The 17,832-nt window shown below is 47.3% G+C and overlaps 1 protein-coding gene across 1 annotated transcript in view; it reads right to left on the reverse strand.

The window, feature by feature from the left end:
• ITGAV (integrin subunit alpha V) overlaps positions 1-17,832 on the reverse strand; it is a 382,159-nt gene that overhangs the window by 134,379 nt on the left and 229,948 nt on the right. The window lies entirely within an intron of this gene.

Raw genomic sequence — 17,832 nt, forward strand, 5'->3', positions numbered from 1 at the left:
TTATCTTTTGTTGCAACTAACATACGAACTTTGGAATTTGTGGACACAACAACATACCATCTAAGCAAACGCCTGAATATTACAGCCCTGAAGAAGTCGTAGGGTGACTAACCCTGAATATGAAACACGTGTTGGCAAGGGTGAGGCTGAGACGTACAGACAAATAAAATGAAGATCTGATGACAAAAGGACCACAACTTGATTACTTTCTTTCTTTATTTGGACACTAACGGTGTATGTGCTCGGGGCGTCAGTTCTTTCAGTCAATGAATTACATTAAAATGCAGGATGAGTGCTTTAACCCTAACAGAATGATTACAGTTCGTGCTGGTCTTGTCTTCATGGTCAATACACAAGTACAATACAGTTATCTTTCAACAGGAGCGTTGTGTGCGCCTGCTGACTTGTGACAAGTGACAACAGTCTGTATTTCTTAAATGGACCATCAAATGGAAAATCTGTAAGATAGTTGATTGGGCTTCTGACTCCTGCAGAAACCTGAAAAAAACCTGTAGAATACAGAGCTGAACCTTGTCAGGGCTGACTAAGCCTATTTTCCTTCAGAGGAAAGTAACTACCATTAGTAGCACTGCCTGAGTTGGATAGTAGTAAAACCCTATTACCTACATTATGTAGGTTACACAAATTGAGTGCCTATTAAATGATGGAAATGGTAAGCATCCACTCGGGGTGGCTAGCATACCAAAACAAGCATTGTCAAAGGCAATTAGCCAGAAGTTGGCTGACAGATTTTGGCTTTGTCAATGCCTGTACTTTTCATATTTGTGGCAACCCTTCTTGTTAGGGAGCTGTTGGGCCCTTGACAGTACAAAAGAAAACTTTGTCTAGAAGCAAAAATATACCTTTGTTTTCGAAAAGCACACATTGCCACAGTAGTCTCTGGCACATAAAAAAACTGCTTAGTGTGAGGAGGTGCTAAACCACTAGCTAAATTGGGCGGGTCCATTGCACCTGCTCTGTGCTGTAGCTGGTGGAAGAAATGCGTTAATCACAATAACAGACATAAAGACTTTAAATGTATTAACATGTGTAAACTCCATTTGCTTTAGTGCAATTTTGTATTGTAATTGACTTTACTAAGTATTGACAAAGCCAAGAGGTCTCGGCTCCAAAAGGCTAAGTTATTGGGTTTTCTATTACTTTATGGTACATATGAGCAGAGTCGCATTTAGGTGTCCGGGTGAGTTCTAGTTGTGGAAGAGTGTTCATAATGGGGCACGACTGAGAGCTTTGAGCTGAGGCTGAAGGCAGTGTGAGTCAGTGGGGCATAACAGTGCTCAGATTACATGCTCATCCAATCCTGCAGGTATCTCCAGTGAGCACACAGTGATGGTCACATATGTACCATTTGTAAATACGTACTCAAACTATTTACTAGAAAATCATTGTTGTAACTCATTTACATCAAACTGCTAACAAAAACTCAGCAGGTCTATAGGTCAGTCTTGTTTTAGGGAGATGCTGGTTACTGTGTGATACGTCTGGATGCAGTAGCACAAAGTGGGACCTAAATGTTGGTTAGGCATGATGCTATGTAAAGCAATGGATTCCCTTTTTGAGATGCCCCACCCACGTTTTTCATCCCTCATAAAGCACTAAGGTCCACAATATGCTTTTGCTCACAGGCAACCAAAAGCAGTCTCGGAATGCGAGAACTAAAATTGTGATGTTGTAAAATTGAATCCTTGCGCTTAGTTCTAAAACTTTTGGTGCAGAAATGAGCAGTGACTGCTTTGGTCCTCTGCGTTACCAACTCTGCAGCATCTCTGGGAGGGCAAGAGCCATGCTTAATTTGAGTCAATAGTTTACGGTGCTCAGCACTGGCACTTAATCATCAACACCATGCTTGAGCACCAGTTAAGGACAGATTCATTTTTAGTGGGCACAGGGAGACTGAGTGATTCACCCAGTATCACAGAATGTTGAGCTGATGCCGAGACGTGAACGTGATTCCCCAACTCCAAAGTCAGCAGCTCTTGTCATTATGCCATATACCCTCCCCACTTGTAGGGTTTGTTGGTTCTGTGTTAGGCAGCGCTAACAGGAGAAATGGGCTGGTCGAAGCTGCCTCCTGACAAGCGCCCCGGCACTTCTTTTCTTCTTTTTTATCTTTACATATTAACCACTGAATCATAGCTGGTGTTACATGTCCGGGTGGGGGAGGGCAGGGGTTGGAGGGGCAAGCATTCCCTTGAGTGAAAGAAGGCTGAGTCTGACAATCCACTGTGACACCCCAGGCTATAATTGTAGGGCCAGGGATTTAGGTGCCACTGCACCCCTTTAGAAGTGGTGCTAGTGTATTTGTTTCCCAGCTAATTTGATCCAAAAGTCATACAGGCAATTTTCTCCCTGGCTACCAGATCCAAATATCTTCATTGTCTCTAGGAATCAAGTGTAAACGTAGGCCCGCAGGTGAAAGACAGCAACCTAGAGTGGGGGAGGAAAAGTAAATATCAGAGAAAGCAATCAGAGCTGGTAGGAAGAAGCACATGGGCAAGAGAGAGAGTGCAACACAGAGGACAGGAACAGAAGCACACTAGGGAAACAGAAAACATGAAAGTTGTGGAATGCTTAAACAAAAATAAAATAAAATGGACCATCTTAAAAATGAGCAATGGAAGGGCACAAGTGGGTGTCTATGCTCCAATGGAAACGACAACAGCAAGTAGAGGAAATAAAAGTCCACACAAGGTAGCGAATAAGAACCAAGCAAATGAGAGCGATAATGTAGTCAACCAATGGCAATCAATCGGCGAACTACAAGCCCACTGTATGCTAACAATAGGTCTTGCAACAGACAGCGCATGAGCAGCCTTAGTAGGAGAGACATAAACCATACTTTCAGTAGTTTTTTGCTGCTACAAACGACTGCCGTTACCACAAGTAGTCCAAATCGAATTTCTAACCTGCCTACCAGCACACACCCCCATCATTAAGCCTGAAATGTGCTTCAATGAAGCATTCATGCACACGTTAACTACAGGAAGAAAAAAAAAACACCCTCCGAAATGGAGCCAAAAAGTCATAGTATTTCCTAGATTGCCTAGAGTTTAAAACGTCCACCTTTTGAGGCCAGCACATAACCTTTACTGGAAATGCCAATTTCATTCCTTTTGATTTTTCCTTGGGTTGCTCCGTCAATCTGTTCATTTGTTTAGAATGAAGCTATTCCAAATCCAGTTGGCTCTTCTGCCTGCAGTAGTGCTCGTAGGACTGAAAACCATAATAAATCCTTTTCACCAGTCGTAGGCCAAAGAGTCAAGTAATAGGACACAACCATGCGTTTCTACCCATCACCCAGCGAGCATTCTAGTTTTGGCTTCAAAATGGCAATGGATGTAGTTATGTTCTAGTGAGTTTAAAATCTCATTTGTGTCCCGGATTGCTGTCCTGGATGGGAGCTACAGGAGATCAGGGAAACTATTTTGAGGTTCTTACGAATGTCTTGGATCTCACAATATTATATTCTTTTGACTCAGCTGAGGCATACCAGTACATTTTTATAAACAAGTCATATTAATACATACAACACAATGAGTTAATGAACAAAGTACATGTTTTCCATTTTAAATTCTTAGTATGAAAATATTCTATAAAAGGAAAATGCTAATCACCCAGTATGCATCTGTTCTTGGCATATAGAGCTGTAGTCCTTTCGCTGATAGTGCGCATGGGGATCGACTCCATCCTTAGATTGTGATTTGCCATAAAGGGTGATGATGGAGTTAAGGAATAAAAAGAGATATCTATGTAAATTGTATCTAAGTAAGATATCCCTGCAACAGGTAAAGGTACCCGGGGAGGCGGGTGGGTGCATATGACTCTATAGCTCTACATGTATTTGTAAAAATCGTTCCTCTATGGTTAGTGCTTGAAGCTTACCGACTCTTCTTAGAGAAGTGATGGCTATAAGGAAGGCTACCTTCCAGGTGAGAAATTGTATTTCACATTTGTGCAACGGTTCAAATGGTGGACCCATTAGTCTTGTAAAGACTATGTTGAGATTCCACACTGGAGAAGGTGGAAGTCTGGGAGGAATGAGTCTTTTAAGTCCTTCCATAAAAACTTCAATAGCGGTCACTCTAAAGCGAGACAAGTGCTGTCTATTTTGCAGATTTGCAGCTATTGCAGCAAGATGCAAGCGTATGGATGTGTACGCTAAGTTAGAACGTTGTAGGTGTAATAGATAACAAATTATGTCTTGTATTGAAGCATCTAGTGGATCGATCTGATTGTTGTTACAATAGACGACAAACCTCTTCCACTTTGCTGCGTAGAATGCTACTATGGTAGGTCATCTAGCCTCTTTGATAACATTCATACAGTCTGGCGGAAGATTAAGGTAGCCAAACTCTAGGATTTCTGGTACAAAATGGCAAGGTTGAGCTGATTGGGATCTGGATGTCTTATCTAGTTTTTGGTGGGTAACTACTGATAGTTCAAATAGAATTGTGAACCAGGGTTGTCGGGCCCATGTGGGAGAAACTAGGATAAGCGTGAGGGAGTGCTGTTTGAGTTTCCAAACCACTAATGGAATGAGTGGGAGAGGTGGAAAAGTGTAAGCAAATATCCCTGACCAGTTCATCCATACTGCATTGCCTTTGGACAATGGGTGTGGATGTCTGGACCCGAAGTTTGGGTATTTTGCATTTACATGGCTGACAAACAGATCTATCTCTGGGAAGCCCCACATTTAAAACAAGCATTGGCATAGCCAATAGGTCTCCCCTTTTGGACCTTATAAGTGTTTAGTTATCCAGCACAATAACCTTGGTGCAACAACATCAAGTGTTGCATGGCTAAAAATTGTAAGGTCCCAAAGGCGAGACCTATTGGCTATGCCTATGCTTGTTATCTTCTGTGAGCAAATACGAGAAACAAAGAATGGAAGAGGGAATGGCAGATGGATCTGAAGTGAGTGAGTGAGAGAGAAGAAGGAGCGAGAGAAGAGAGAATAAAAGGGGGAGGGAGAGAGAGAGAGAGAGAGAGAGAGAGAGAGAGAGAGAGAGAGAGAGAGAGAAGGGGATAAAGAGTGAATGAAGGGGTTAGAAAGAGAGAAATGGGTGTGAGAGAGAGAGAATGAAGGGGGTTAAAAGAGTGAGAGGAGAGAAATAACACGCACCATATGTCACAGTGAACAATGCTAAATAGAGTGCAAAGCAAAGAACAGCTTCACCTCACAGAGTGCTGTTTTTACTGAATGTGAAACAAAATGCAATTTTCATGCAAAAGTCTAGAAAAACATTTCTGACTTTGTGCACTTTTAAAATTCTGAGAATTATTCAAAAATGCATTATGCATGTTGGAGGCCAGACGCATTATGAACAAAGTAAACTATCTTGGTTGCTTATTCAGACTGTCATTGGCTCAGTGAGCATGAACTGAACTGAGTGAACTAATGTTTTTGCCCGGCATACAACTTTGAGACGATTTGCCTGAGTCCTTCGTATATGACTGGAGGACAAAAAAACGTAAGCACAATGAAAAAAAGAAATTTTAAGAGGAAAACACAATGCGTTCAAGTGGTGAATCTGGACTTTAAAGAGAACTTGTCTTGGTTGCAAAATCTGCACGTTGGCATCTAGACCTCTATCACGTTTGAGGCTCGCACTGCAGCGGGAGAGAGGCGGAGGGGTGCACCCACGAGTGGTGCGCGCGCACTGGAGAGAGCAGTCTGCTGATTTTCAAAGCACATGCTTGTGGCGTACCGCTGCGCACTCCCGCAAGGCATATGCAGCCACAAGCACGAGTATGTGCTTTGAAAAATAGCTGCACGACGGCTAAAGGTCTCCTAGGCAAAGCATGCGTGCTGCGTAAGCGAGACCTAAAAATGGGAGGAGAACTTGAGGGTGAAGTTCCCATTCGTGTATCTGCTGTCGTTGACAACTGAGCAGATATTTAGGTATGGCTCATCTCCAGATGCTCTGTGCTAGCTGTGATAGCTGGAGAGAGTGCATCCCCCCTTGCTTTTGTATGTAGTACATCGCTGTCATGTTGTTTGTGCAAACCAGGACAGCTTTGCCTACAAATGAAGTTGAAAAGCTTTCAATGCTAGAAAAATTGCTAGCAGTTCGAGATGGTTTATGTGGAGTCGTTTTTGTTGCAGAGCCCACCTGCCCTGAATGGTATGTTTTCCCATATGTGCTCCCCAAAAAGTGAGGGATGCGTCTGTTGTTAGCACTATCCGTGGAACCGGATCGAGAAATGGCTGCCCCTTGGAAAGGTTTTGTATGTTCCACCACTGCAGAGAGCGATGAATACGGCCATCTATCAACACTAGATCTGATAACTGACCTTGAGCATGGTACCACTGACGTGCTAATCATTCTTGTAGGGGATGCATTTGAAGTCCTGCATAGGGAACAATTAAAATGCAAGAAGCCATCATTCCGACCAATTGCATGAACACTCGGGCTGGTAATGAGTGTTGAGGATGAAACTATGATATTAGAGCTTGCATGTTGCGAATCCTGACTGGATTGGGGTACGCTAGAGCTTTGCTCCTAGATACACTTGTGTGTTGGATGGTTGGAGGTGAGACTTGGGGAGGTTTACAGTGAACCCCAAGTCGTGAAGCAGTTGGGACAGTCCTTTGAGTGGATGTAGGAAGCCATGTTGTGATCTAGCTTTTATCAGCCAGTCTAGGTAAGGGAAGTCATGAACGTGCTGTCTTCTTAGATGAGCTGCGACTACTGGCAGGCACTTGGTGAACACTCTGGGTGCTGCAGTTACTCCTAATGGAATAACTTTGAACTGGTAATGATGTCCGTCCACCACAAACCTGAGATATTTTCTGTGAGCAGGGTGAATGGGAATATGATAATAGGCGTCCTTTAAGTCTAGAGTGGATAGAAAGTCGCCTTGCTGCAGTAGTGGGATCACCTGTTGGAGTGTGACCATGTGGAAGTGGTCGGACTATATGTATAGATTTAGCTGTCTGATGTCTATTATAGGCCTGAGAGAGCCGTCCTTCTTGGGAATTAAGAAATACAGGTAGTATACCCCGGTCCCTTTATATATGAATGGGACAGGCTCTATAGCATGTTTTTCTAACAGAGATAGAACCTCTTGTTTTAAGAGAGTGAGATGTTCCGGTGACATTGCATGTGCTTTTGGAAGAATATTTGGGGGAGTGCGTGTAAGCTCCAGGCAGTAACCATATTGGATAATTTGTAGCACCCATTTGTCTGAGGTGAATGAATTCCAGACAGGTAGGAATTGTGAGAGACGTCCCCCGACAGGAGTGGAATGATCGGGGGATAGCGGAGGGAAGTCATTGTTTGTTTGCGGGGGAAGTGCGTTTGGAATTGCCCCTACCTCTTCCCCTACTGTTGTTCGCTCTAAAACCTCCTCTAGAATTACCTCTGGATGAGGGGGATTGATTGTTGCCCTAGTAAGAGGAAGAGGCATTGTCAGTGGACATAGTTTTCGAGCCACCCCTGTAAAATGAGCGGCAAAATGAACCTCTACTGGTAGGTAACTGGAAAGCCCACAAGGACTTTGCGACCTCCGTGTCCTTTTTCATCTTTTCCAGCATGGTATCAACAGCTGGGCCGAAAATATGCTCTTTGTCAAAGGGTTGGTTAAGTATGGAGGTTTGCATCTCTGGCTTAAATCCCGAGAATCTGAGCCAAGCGTGTCTGCGTAATAATATACTGGTGTTAATTGCATGAGATGCTGTGTCTGCGGAGTCTAGTGCACATTTGATGGAGGTGTGGTTAATAAGTTTCCCTTCCTGAATAAGGTCGCCAGCCTTAGATTTATATTGGTCAGGCAAGTGATGCATGAGTTTTTCTAGCTGATCGTAATGAGCCCTGCCATAACGAGCTAGCAGCGCCTGGGGGTTAGCAATGTACCTGTTTGCTGCCTGTGAAGCTACTCTTTTGCCTGAGGCATCAAGCTTGGACTCCTTGTCAGAAGGGGGGGGGGTCTCTCCTGTGGCTTGCGAATTATCTCTCTTGCGTGCATTGGAAACTACAAGAGAGTCTAAGGGCAGCTGTACTTTAATATAAATAGGATCGGTAGGAGCTCATTTGTATTTTTGTATCCACTCTAGGTGTGATTATTCTTGCCCTTACAGGATCCTTAAAGACCTTGTCCGTGTATTTTAACATGACTTTCAGCTTTGGCAAGGTATGAGTAGTACTTGTGAGGAAGAAAGTGTCTCAAAAAAGGAAATCCTCTTCTAAAGGCTCTTCATGAAGTCCTACCCCAAGATAATGAGCAGCCCTGTTAAGGAGTCTGAGATACCCAATGTTGTCACCAGGTGGGGAAGGTCTGGAGGGATACAAATCAGGGTCATTATCTGTATTTGGATCTGTGTGATAATCTTCCCAGGCGTCAATGTCCTGATCCTCATCCCCATCACCTTCATACTGTGGGTCAGGTGTAATAGGCCTTGGTGGTAAATTTATTGGTGTAATTAGCAAGTTAGGATTAGAAGGAGGAGAAGGTGGAATATAAGGAGGAGAAGGGTTAGTGCCCATATTCTTCTTCTTAGGAGAAATATGATAGTTAGCTTTCCGTTTTTTTTGGAATGGTTGCCTGAATATGTCCTGTTTTAGGGTTTATAACTAGCTTTTCCTGTTTTGGTTCGAAAGTTAGCTCATTAGATGGAGGCTCTTTGGGGAGATTGTCTGTCTTTCCGTGGAGATTTCGGCGCCGAAGGTTTTGGCTCTGAGCCCTTGGGCGTTGATGATTTCGGCTCTGGGTGTTTGGGCTTGGAGGGTTTCGGCTCCAAGTCTTTTCCCTTTGAGGATCTAGGTTCCGAGTCTCTGGCCTTGGAGGGTTTCGGCTCCGAGCCTTTCGGCATCGAAGGTGGAATCTTCGGTCCCGAAGGTATGTTGACCGATAGATGTTTGGTCTTATGTTTTGTTGCCGAAGGTGTCGGCTCAGCATCAGAGCGGGGCTGGCTCGAGCCTGAGCCAGAAGGCTTTTCTTTTTGTTTCGGAGACGGGCCGGAGGGCGAAGCATCGGAAACGTTTTGTCGGAGCCGACCTAAACACGAGGGCGAAGGAGGGACCAGAGCCTTTGTCTTATGTGGAATGGACACAGGGGGATCTGTACTCACGGTACGCTGCCCCGCAGTGATGTCTTCCTCTTCTTCCATGTCGGACTCGGACACGGAGATCTGCTCTTCTTCCTCTGGCTCTGGACGTTGGATACCAGAATGTTCTCCAAAGATGTCCGGAATAAAGTTGCTCTGATGCTGCATTTTGTGGCACCGAGCCCGACGATCACTAAGTGTCTTTTTCGATTGGAATGATCGACAGGCGTCGCAGTCCTTTTCGTCTTGTTCCGGGGACAAGCAGAGGTTGCAAACTTCGTGCAAGTCGATGCGTGGAAATTTTGCACGACACACCGGACATGGTTTAAATGGAGTCCGTTCCATCTACTAGCACGGTCGGCACGGTGTAAAGAATTTCGAAGTGAGATGATGCACATCTAATGAGGATCCGTGATCGATAACAATACCGTCGAGGGTAGTGGATTGCGCGTCGAAGGGGTCTAAAAACGGTACCAAATCGGAGCGCAGCAATGCACATCCAAACCAGATAGCGGAAATAAACAATCTAAGGATGAGTCGATGCCTATGCGCACTATCACCGAAAGGAGGAGTCACCTACCTCGTGACTACAAGACTTCTTCAAACAAAAACAAAGTGCAAACATCCGGACCCAACACCAGATGGTGATTGTAACGCCCTGAACGTCTCAGGATCGTTTAACAGACACGACAATGAGGACGCAACCACTTGTGAAGGGTTAGTTCTTTTAATGAAGGCAAATAAAATACAAAGAACAAACAAAAGTTATAGTCACTGGAATCCTCCAGGCTAAGTACGTTACCAGCCCACAGCACGGATGGTCCTAACCGTCCTCTGCATATACGCCGATCCCGGCGTATGCCAACAGAGGGCAGAAATGAAATGGCCGACAATGCCAATCGGTAGGCTGTGAGGGGCACGAAGAGTGTTGGGGAGAATCGAGGAGTCAGGGAAACACCCAGCCGGGGTCTCTACCTGAAGGGAGCAGCCGCTCAACCTCTTCCTCAGACTGCACCGGGACGCGGAGTCACCTCCTGGTGATGCGTCACCGATACCCCAGTCACAAGCAAGAAGACTGAACCGAGAGCAGCCGCTCGATCGATCCTGTGGACTTCCGAGTCTGTAACGCGGCAAACACCTCCTGGTGTGCGTTACAGCTGGCAGTCCCTGTGTCTCTGGTCGGGCTGGGAGTTACGACTCCAACCAGCAAAAGCGCCACTGCGCTTGGACTCAGCCGAGTCAAAAAGCGAAGCTCAATGGTTGACCGGTAGAGCTTCCGGGTCCTTCACAGGTGACGATGGGGCAAGACACGGCCCAGGGAGTAACGACTCGACCTACCTCCGTTCTTGCCTTACTGGAGCACCACTCCGGAACACTGCTCTTCACGAAGCAGGTACGTCGGTGTAAACACAATATCCGACAGCCTTGTACCTCCCGGTTCCTCCCTTTATAGGGCGTGTTTTCCTTGAGTTATGTAACAGCTCTCCTGTTTACATAAGGGCGTGTTTCCCTTGAGTTATGTAACAGCTCTCCTGTTTACATAAGGGCGTGTTTCCCTTGAGTTATGTAACAGCTCTCCTGTTTACATAAGGGCGTGTTTCCCTTGAGTTATGTAACAGCTCTCCTGTTTACATAAGGGCGTGTTTCCCTTGTATGACAGGAATTCTTGACAGTACATCCTCCCTCTCAGCGGCTCCCCACGGGTCCAGCGCTGGCAGGAAAACGCCGATGGAACAAGGAGACCAAGCGCGGAGCATGAACCCCTTCAGCCGGTTCCCATGAATGCTCCTCCGGGCCATAGCCTTTCCACGCAACCAGGTACCACAGCTTCCCCCTGCGCCATTTGGACGCCCGTATGCCCGACACTTCATACTCCACCTCCGACTCCACGCATACCGGCCTAGGTGTCCCAGACGGCTTGGAGGGTGCTGGTTTGAGCAATGATACATGAAAGACAGGGTGTATCCGCAATGACTGGGGCAAGCACACCTTCACGTTCACGGGACCCATACACTTGGTAATTCGATAGGGGCCCATGTACTTGGGATGGAACACACTGTTATTTCGAAACCTCATGTTTCTTGTGGATATCCAGACGTAGTCTCCAGTGCGGTACAGTGGCCCGGGCCTTCTCTTCCTATCTGCCGCAGCCTTGTATCTTCTCTTGGCCTCTATTAGGACAGCCCTTGAGCGCATCAACGTGTCTTTTATGTGTGCCACCCTGTCCGCTGTGGCGGGAATCCTGTCCTCTCTGAACGGATGTAGAAATGGCAAGAACCTGGGATGTTGGCCATAGTTGCTATAGAACGGAGATGACTGTGTGGAGCTGTGAGTGGCGTTGTTATAGGCTATCTCTGCAACCCATAGCAAGTCGACCCATTCTTCCCTGCCCTGGTCCACAAAACATCGCAGATACTGTTTGAGCGTTTGGTTCAGGCGCTCGGTTTGGCCGTCCGTTTGAGGGTGGTAGCTGGTGGACAGGGCGGTCTTAACATGCAGCGCAGTGCACCAAGTCTTCCAGAATTGCGCAGTAAACTGCGACCCCCGGTCCGACACGATCACCCCAGGTAATCCATGCAGTCGTACCACATTCTTTAGGAGTAGTGACGCCAATTCCCCGGCCGTAGGGACTCTCTTGCAGGGGATGAAGTGCCCCATTTTCGTCAAGTAATCCACCACCACCAGTATTGCCGTCATCCCCTGGTCTACCGGTAGGCCCACCACGAAGTCCAGTGATATGCTATCCCATGGTCTATCCGGGGTCGGAAGTGGATGTAAGAGCCCTTGGGTTCGGCCATGGTCGGCCTTCATGGTAGCACACTTAGGACACTCCTGTCCCCACCTCCTGACATCCACTCTCATGGTTGGCCACCAGAAATGCCGTCCCATGCTAGCCACCGTTTTTTCAAAGCCCAAATGACCTGCGCATGGAGAGTCATGGCACCAGATGAATGCTTGTTTCCTTAGCCTAGGCGTGGGTATCAATAGGCACCTGCCCTTCAGGGGTATCCCGTCCTTCAGCTGCCATTCTCTGTGACTGAGGAGCCACCTCCGCCATGCGAATGACCTGATCCCTCTCTTTATTCCCCTCAGGAAAGTATCCGGTTGGATAACCCCCAATACCATCCTCGGGGAAATGATGGAACGCTCGGTTGCAGGCAATGGTTCCTTAACTGCAGATTGACGGGACAGGGCGTCCGCCTTCCGGTTTTCCGTCCCCGGCCGATATGTGATGCGGAAGTTGAACCCCGCAAAGAAGATCATCCACCGCAGCTGCCTGGGAGAAAGGTGTCTAGTGGCCGTCATGAACTGTAGGTTCCGATGGTCCGTGTACACCGATACCACATGTCTTGCCCCCATCAACCAATGCCTCCATTCGGTGAAGGCGTCCTTGATTGCGAGAAGCTCCTTCTCCGCAATATGGTAGTTGCGTTCGGCGTCGTTGAGTTTGCGGGACATGTACGCAACGGGATGAAGCACCCCTGTGTCGTGGTTGCGTTGGGACAAGATAGCCCCCAGCGCCACATCCGACGCGTCCGCTTCCACCACGTAGGGGAGATCCGGATCGGGGTGAGCCAACACCGGCGCCTTACCAAAGGCGCTTTTCAGGGCCTCAAAGGCTTTGTTCGCTTCAGGGGACCAGACAAACTCCTTGGACTTCCTCAGTAGCTGTGTGATTGGGGCCACCACTCCTGAAAATCCATCTATAAACCGCCTGTAAAAGTTGGCGAAGCCAATGAAACTTTGGACGTCCTTCACGCTTTGGGGCACCGGCCATTCTTTCACCGCCTTGATCTTTCGTTCTGCCATCTCCTGTCCCTCTGGACTCAGCATCACTCCGAGGAATTCCACGGATGTGACGTGGAAGTCACACTTGCTGAGTTTACAAAACAGCATGTTTTCCCTCAGCTTTTGGAGCACAGCTTTGACGTGGTGTACATGCTCCTCCACACTGGATGAATAGATGAGGATGTCGTCGATATATACGACCACGTAGATATCCAACTCCTCTCTGAATACCTCATTCAAAAAGTACTGAAAGGCTGCCGGGGCGTTGCACAGACCGAACGGCATGACGAGGTACTCAAAAAGGCCGAACCTGGTCTTAAAGGCGGTCTTCCACTCGTCTCCGTCCCTCATGCGCACCAGATGGTATGCCCCTTTCAAATCCAACTTGGTGTAGATACGAGCTTTCTTGACCTGTTCCAGAAGTACACTGATGAGAGGCAAGGGGTACCGATTTTTTATGGTTATCGCATTCAATGCCCTAAAGTCCACACAGGCTCTCAGCTCCCCATTAGCCTTCGGGATGAAGAAGAGTGGCGAGGCGGCCGGAGACTTGGACGGGCGGATGAATCCTAGCTTGAGGAGTTTATCCAGGTACCCCCGGAGATGCACGTTTTCAGGCTCCGTCAGGGCATACAGCCTGCCGCTGGGAACGCTGGCCCCTGGCACCAGGTCGATCTGGCAGTCAAACTGTCTATGTGGTGGTAGCACTTCCGCCTTCACCTCATCAAATACATCCTCAAAACTGTGATAAGCCTGGGGGAGAGCCACATCTTTTTCTGCCGCTGTAGCCACCGTCTGACTCCCGCTCTCATCTGCGTCAAGGGATTCCGTTCTTATTCCACAATGCAGGATGCAATACGGTGACGTCATTTCGATGCGATGTGTTGGCCAATCCACAAAGGGGTTGTGTTTCTGTAGCCACGGCAATCCCAATATGACGCCATATTGGGGCGCTCGGATGATGTTAAAATCGATTTGTTCCAAATGGTTCCTCCCATATCTCATCGGAAGGACCCCCGTGTGCTGTCCGATGGGCCCCGTCACCAATCGCCTTCCGTCTACCGCATAGACGTCTTCGGGTACTGCTTTGGGAAGAAGCACTAGCCCTAGCCTGCATGCCTCGTTGTGGTCCATAAACATGCCAGTGGCCCCTGAATCCACCATGGCCACAACGGGTATCCACTGGTCATGCACTCCCACGTGCACCGTGATAAACAGGTGTCGTTGTCCCTTAGTGACCGAGTTGGAAAGTGAAGGGATGGATGAGTGACTCCGAGATGCCCCTTCTCTGGTCTGGGAGTCCTCTAGTTTTCCGCCGGTATGTCCACCACGGCTGTTACCGACCGGTTGGCCCGATAACGTGACGTCTTCGGTTTGGCAGGGCATTCACGTACGTAGTGGCCTTTTTTGCCACAATATAGGCACAATCCTTGTTTACGGCGTGACTCTTTCTCCGTGGCTGTGAGGCTCGCTCGTATTGCGCTGATGTCCATGGGTTCTCCCTTGGATGCGGTGGAAGTTTCAGGACTTCCCACCGTCACATAGGATGGAAGGGATTTTCCTTTTCTCCCATGATCCCCCTTTCTTTCACTTAGCCTATGTTCCAGCCGTAATACCAGGTTGATAAGGCCCTCACATGTCTTGGGTTGAGGGTCAATATGAGCCACGGCGTCCTTGAGCTCATCGCACAGCCCTTGATGGAAGAGCGCCGTCTGTTTAGCAACAGGCCACTTGGTTTCCGCAACCAGCCTTCGGAACGCGTTGAGATACTGCACCAGGTCGTTGGATCCCTGTCTCAACTCAAGCATTTCACGGTCCGCCGTGTACGAGTCAGCCCTTCTGTCGAATACCTTCAGGAATTCCTCGCGAAAAGCACCCCAATCACATAAGAGGGGGTCGTCCCTGCTCACCAGAGGTACGGCCCATTGTGCCGCGTTTCCAGCCAAATAGGATATAAGGAAAGCCACACGAGCCTGACTCGTGGGGGAACGCCTTTGGTTTGCACGATAAATGTAGCGCCACTTGTGTGAGGAATACCTGCACTGTGTTAGGATCCCCACTGTACCTCTCTGGTGTTGCCAAGGGGATGGCTACTGGCATTTCCACTACTACCGCAGGGGTCTGGTTCGTGAGGGAGGTGCTGGGCGTGAGCGGGTCCAATTGGATAGCATCCAGTCTGGCTTTTACATCGGCTGTTTCTTGCCTAGAGGCAGCCACTTCAACTTGCATGGCCGCTAAAGCAGCCAGCACATCATCAAGTGTTGCCATGTCTGTCATCGACCGGGAGACAGTTAGTGTTATTAAGGTCGGATATTTTGTAACGCCCTGAACGTCTCAGGATCGTTTAACAGACACGACAATGAGGACGCAACCACTTGTGAAGGGTTAGTTCTTTTAATGAAGGCAAATAAAATACAAAGAACAAACAAAAGTTATAGTCACTGGAATCCTCCAGGCTAAGTACGTTACCAGCCCACAGCACGGATGGTCCTAACCGTCCTCTGCATATACGCCGATCCCGGCGTATGCCAACAGAGGGCAGAAATGAAATGGCCGACAATGCCAATCGGTAGGCTGTGAGGGGCACGAAGAGTGTTGGGGAGAATCGAGGAGTCAGGGAAACACCCAGCCGGGGTCTCTACCTGAAGGGAGCAGCCGCTCAACCTCTTCCTCAGACTGCACCGGGACGCGGAGTCACCTCCTGGTGATGCGTCACCGATACCCCAATCACAAGCAAGAAGACTGAACCGAGAGCAGCCGCTCGATCGATCCTGTGGACTTCCGAGTCTGTAACGCGGCAAACACCTCCTGGTGTGCGTTACAGCTGGCAGTCCCTGTGTCTCTGGTCGGGCTGGGAGTTACGACTCCAACCAGCAAAAGCGCCACTGCGCTTGGACTCAGCCGAGTCAAAAAGCGAAGCTCAATGGTTGACCGGTAGAGCTTCCGGGTCCTTCACAGGTGACGATGGGGCAAGACACGGCCCAGGGAGTAACGACTCGACCTACCTCCGTTCTTGCCTTACTGGAGCACCACTCCGGAACACTGCTCTTCACGAAGCAGGTACGTCGGTGTAAACACAATATCCGACAGCCTTGTACCTCCCGGTTCCTCCCTTTATAGGGCGTGTTTTCCTTGAGTTATGTAACAGCTCTCCTGTTTACATAAGGGCGTGTTTCCCTTGAGTTATGTAACAGCTCTCCTGTTTACATAAGGGCGTGTTTCCCTTGAGTTATGTAACAGCTCTCCTGTTTACATAAGGGCGTGTTTCCCTTGTATGACAGGAATTCTTGACAGTGATCTATCTTAAAGCATATGATCTACAGCTCATATGCCTCGAACATAAATATTTTCTTAAAAAAGGAACAACATTTTTTAGCTGATAATCTACATTGAATAAAATTTGTTTTACGCTCAGAGTTGCTAGGTAGATCCAAAATGGAATAAGAGAAGCTTCAGAACATTTGCTCTTCTTCAAGGCTTTGTTGTCATTTGTGGACAGAGTAGTTCAAAACAATGTACTGCCGTTCTCTATCCCTAATGGCTGGCTGACTGGTTCTCTTCCATAAGGTTCTTGTGGAGGACTGTTCTGCACTGCCTTATGTGTGTCAGTCAGCCAAATCCTTCTGATGCCAATGTAAGGTAAGCAATACATTTACAAAACCCCAAATAAAATAAGATTTGATAATAAATTCAGAGTAGGCAGCTGTTGCCTCAAGTTTCAACACAGCTCACAACACCATACTACTACCATCCTTCCTTACTTTCACCCGCTTCAACGTTTTAGGTTTATATTTATGAACATTAACCTCAACCAGTTGTAGATGGTAAGGATCACAAAATGCGACCCTAAAGAAATATGCTAAACAAGAATTTGCTCTAAAACAGAGCAATCAACACCAAACTCAGCAGCCAGAACCTGTCTTTAAGCAGACCGTTTTATATCTTTGGTAAGGGTATCAAACTCTGAGAAGGCATTTAACATTAAGGCAGCCAAGAGCTTTTCTTCTCTATCGCACCTAATGAATTAAAGGACTTTTTCACAATCTGTTTCACTAAGTTTCAATAAGACAGATATAGCCTACTAGCAAACTTTGATCCAGTAAGATAAACAAGAATATATTCTACCAACTCAGATGCTTTACAATGCCAGTTCATTTTAGGTTGTAGCAACTGATATGCCTTGTGATAGCAGGAAATGATTTATTCAAGTTTGTCAGTTTTCACAACTCCCAGTTTGGCTGTTCAATCACACACTTCTGAGATTTATTTGAAACCTGCAATCACAGGTTCAACTGTTGGCCAGGTTAAATCAGCTTTTCTTTCAGCTGTGGTTGAATAAATGAGAACCAATGGGCTGCGTAAAAGTAATAGTTACTGGTCAAAACTTAAAAATATGTAGTAGCAAGTCATTATCCTAATGATAATTCTGTACAGTTTTCTGTATAGCCAGCTCATTTTACTTCAGTATGTACTCCATTTTACAGTTACAAATATGGGTTCTACTGTTCCAAATTACTAAATGTACCCTCTATCCACATGGTGCGCAAATCCCACAGTTAAGTCTTCTTACTCCTTGGAACCGAGCTTCCCTTAGATTTTATATGACAGTTTTCTGTATAAAATTAGTCTTTCAGGGACCATGTCCAGAGCAGACAAGAATGATGACGCGCCCTGGGCCTGTGAACGACCCCCAGGGCTGAGCACCTGGCCCATGGATTTGCAGCGTTACAGTGGCCGATGCTGCTGCGGCTGAGGGCTACAGGCCCACTCAACACCGCTTCATGGTGCCCGTCCAAGAATAGCACAACAGGGCAGCTCACCGGCTAAGCATTCGAAAGGAAACCCACGAAGTGCGCTTACAGCTTGCGGCGAGGAGTACATAGCTGCCAAGTTTCAGTTTGCTTATGTGTGATATTCACATGTGTGCAGTGTGTTTGTGTGTGACAGTTCAAGGGATTATATGAAACAATGAGTGA

This window comes from Triturus cristatus, chromosome 3_2, assembly GCF_964204655.1.
Source record: "Triturus cristatus chromosome 3_2, aTriCri1.1, whole genome shotgun sequence".
Taxonomy (NCBI): domain Eukaryota; kingdom Metazoa; phylum Chordata; class Amphibia; order Caudata; family Salamandridae; genus Triturus; species Triturus cristatus.